This window comes from Ictidomys tridecemlineatus, chromosome 3 (genome assembly GCF_052094955.1).
Source record: "Ictidomys tridecemlineatus isolate mIctTri1 chromosome 3, mIctTri1.hap1, whole genome shotgun sequence".
Lineage (NCBI taxonomy): Eukaryota > Metazoa > Chordata > Mammalia > Rodentia > Sciuridae > Ictidomys > Ictidomys tridecemlineatus.
The window spans coordinates 72,154,810-72,158,806 of record NC_135479.1 but is presented as its reverse complement, the minus strand read 5'-3'; the positions used below and the strand labels follow the sequence as shown (position 1 = coordinate 72,158,806).

Below are 3,997 nucleotides of genomic sequence, written 5' to 3'. Positions count from 1 at the left end.
CCCTTGCGAATGGTATAGCTGGCTACCTTGTAAGTAACAAAAGATCTTCTTTTCCTTTCACATCAGACTGTGTCTCTTAACTCTCCCCCTTATTCGAACACCATAACCATTCCAATTATGCTTTCCTCCCTCCTATAACATTCCTACTTGTATTTTTACATAAAGAGTAATGACTTTCACATTCTATTCTCTAACAGTCATTAAGTATTTCCTTAAATGTTTAAAAAACACACATAGAAATTGCATTATGATGGTAAAATATTATTCAATGATTAGCCAAGTTTTATGCTGTTTGGATTTCCTTTTTGCAAAGGTCGTGATGCCAATGCTGCTCACAGGGACACCAAAGCAGAATGCATATTCTCACCCTTGCACCATTTGTTCAAAATCATGCAGCATTTCACATTTAGTGTTTGGAGGATGTTTTTTCTAAACAGTTTTGCTTTGTCCTTCACGTTGGATGAAAAAAAAATATGCCTTCCACTTCATATCCTTAATATTATCGGCTTTTTCTTCAGCATGTTGCTAATAATCCACACCGGTATTCCCTAAGTTTACTGATCTCTTAATTTTCACTCAGGCCAAGAATTTGTTGCACGCTCAATTTTTTTTTTCCTGAATAATTCAGTCTTCCTTTTTAATAACATTCTGTGCCCTTGTGTTATATCCTGGAATTCGATCGGAGTTTAACAATACAAAGTTTCTGATTTTCTTTGGTTTTAGCCGAAGGTCTCAGTTCCCTGAATCCGCTATAGCCTCTTTTTCATCCCAGCAGGGGTCCTGCCATGGTCTAGGGATTGCAGGAGCACAGAGGGCAGGCGCCCAATGCATCCAGGCCCCCTCCAAGATGTTCAAGCCCCTTGCTTGCATGTTAACCAAGTTCCTGGGAAGCCTGGGAGTCAGTGATCATGCTGGCCACCCAAGGCCGGCGGCTTAGTCACATTTCTAAATGTGTACGTGCAAACGGATGTTGAGGATCACCGAGCCTGCCATGTAGAACTATGGGAAATTCATCTGTAGCTGCCAGGCCAGCTCAAAGAAGGTGAGCAGGGTGCAAGAGAGCCCCTTGCAAAAGACCCCATAGGAGTTAGTGGCTGCTACTGTGTTTGGGGCCTTGAAAGCCAGGGACAACGGAGCCACCACAGGAGGCATCACTGGAGCCATGGACCCAATGCCCAGCACCTGGAACGGAGGTTCCTCCTAGGCTCTGCAGTCCCCAGAGCAATGACCAGGACCAAAGGTCCCAGATAGCAAAGAGGCCACGAGGCTCACAGGCGCCTCCCACTATTTTGAGCATCTTAACAGATCCTCTGAAATATAAGAAAACTCTAGCATCAAACAAACAAAATCCATGGGATCACCAGAGGTTAATGTATTGATGGACCTTTGTAGCGGATTTATTTATGCTTTTCTTGCCAAAGAGTGTCAATATGATGAAAAGTACAGTGAAAATAAAGTGTACCTTATGTTTGCATAAAAACCTGAAAGAATGATGAAAAGGGTAACAGTGAACTTCTATACCCAAATGTATAAGCTACTTAAGGTGAAGCAAAGTGATTTGTATCAAAAACTAGAGAAGCCAATCTGTGCCTTGTGCTGGCTGGCATTTTTTCTGATTTCTGTGTTATCTGCATTTCTTGTTCCCAGGAATCACATTTCTCCAGTGCCCATGCTGTCTTCCATTTTACTCTGCTCCTTCCTGCTGTGACCAATTGGCCCTACTTAACATTTTCAAGAAAATGTTGCAAAAGTATACACCCAGGAAATGTTTACAAAATCACATTGAGGGTATGTTGCTGTTTTCCAAGATAATATGCAAGGTTTAAAAGGGTATTCTTTTTACATTATACCCCAAAATCCCACTTCAACTCTAAAAGTAGTTTATTGGAAATAAACAATTCAGGGAAAATATATTGTTCCATTAAAGAGAAAGACAAATGTTAGCTGTTAAAATATTGAAATCATCAAATTTATAATATGGACAAGTACTGAAGTCTTGTAAATTACACCTTTTCTCCATCTTCTGCCCCCCACAGCCCCTCAACCATACTTGGTCCTCACTGGCTGACTTCTCCAGGAGAAGAGAGGGCTTTGCCAAAATGATGAACTTATGGATGGAAAATAACACAAAATATGGGAAAGATGAAAATGCAAAATTGGTAAAGTAATTTTAATTTTGCTCTACTTATGTTAAGGTACTTAGAGTGACTTTGTGAAGGAGCCCAACTGTGTAAAGACAGATGTGTGGAAATTGATGAAGTGTGCGCCTTCCCTCTCTAGGGGTGCTCTACAACAAGCATGCTATTCTGCTTCTGGAGCTCACTATTCTCTGGGCACTAGAGACCACCTGTGGTGTTCCAAGCAACCTTGCAGGGTCATGGGGGTGATGCCCTCTGCTGTACATCTCTTGGCCACTTGCACTTCTGATATGAGAGGCTAAGGACTGGCTTTCAGCCAATAGTCCTTGATGCCAGGTGTACCAAGGGCAGAGGACGTGACCATGCAGGGAAGGGATGGCTGCCTGCATCAACCACCATCATGCAGTCCTCCTGATGGCACACGCTGGCTTCTTCTCCTTCACCTGCCCCACTGTTAATGTACAGAAACATCTCAGGCAGGACCAGTGCAATGCTGCTTATCTCTGCAACCCAGCTCCTGACATCCTGGGAGCAGGTAGGACGTCTGGAGCTAGACAAATCACTGCTCTGACCTTCGGACCTGTGGAGGGCAGCTTCCTCTGCACCTTCCCATGGGAGATGGGTTGACCTGACCTACTCTGAGGAGGCCAAGGTGCTCTCTCACCCATCAGGTGGCATTAAGGAAGACTGTTGGGGCCAGACAAACCAACCAGAGGTGCAGGTTTGCACAAAAATTTCTACCATGGTGATTAGTAGATAGGCAAGCGGATCAGTGCAAATGAGTGTGCTCACTGAGCTCAGAATTGCCTTTTCTCCTCAGGGCAGGAAGCAGAGGTCCCCTGTAGGAATCTGAGGCTTGAGAGAGAGGAATGTGAATACCCTTAAGTGACCATTTGGGGAAGTTCTGGAGCCCTGGAGAGACAGCTTTCCTGGCTAATGCTGTATCTATGATCAGACCAATGACTACACCACCTTGATTAATGTCACCTTCTAGTCAAGAATTCTGCTAGAGTGCATCCTCTGGCTTTCAGCCAACCCTGACATGATCAATTATCTATGTGTTCTCATCCCAGGAACAGATATGTAATCAGTAGATTCACCTAGAGCACAGTTCTGTCTTTACAGTGGTGTACTAAGTCCACATGTATTTAATGTGATATAGTTTGGTTTAGGCTTATCATATTGACACTTGATTGCTATTAGTGCCATATATATGTGTGTTTATTCAATTTTTTCTGCTCTCTTGGGGATAACTGAAATTTTTAGTAGTCTATTCTAACTTCTATATTGATTTAAAGCTCAATGTCTTGACATTCTTTTATACTCCTTGCTCCAGAGATTACAATGTGCATCTCAACTTTTCACTGTCTACCTGGACTTGGTACTTGACTGCTTCCTTTTAGACAAATTTTGTAATGTGCTATGTCCTTTAATTGATATATAATAAAACCATATTTAAGAATTACAGTTCTGCTTTTAAGAATCATGTGACTTAAAGAAACCAAGAAAGCAGAAGGAAGAATTCAGCATTGACCAACTTTGTGCCCTCTGTTCCTGACAGATCTGGTCTGACTTCTGTTGGACTGGAGGATCTATGTTGTAGATTTATGTTAGTATAACTGCTTAGGCAGTTCTTCAGATGATGAAATTTTCATTTCCTTGATCTGAAAATTCTGAAAGGTATTTTGCTGCATCTAGGGTTCATTCTTATCTTTCCTGTTTGAGTTCATTGGGTAACTGTCTTCTCTTCATGCCTTTTCAAGTGGGAAATCAGTGTCCTTTACATTATTTTTATTTTCCTCTTTACATTTTTAGTTTATCTTTGGTTTCAACATTTAGAATAGGATATGCTCAGACAT

The 3,997-nt window shown here is 41.9% G+C and overlaps 1 pseudogene; it reads right to left on the bottom strand.

Annotated features, from left to right (window-relative positions):
* Positions 1 to 945: 945 nt before the first annotated feature.
* On the bottom strand, positions 946 to 1,152 carry LOC144375838 (small integral membrane protein 10-like protein 1; annotated as a pseudogene).
* Positions 1,153 to 3,997: the final 2,845 nt, after the last annotated feature.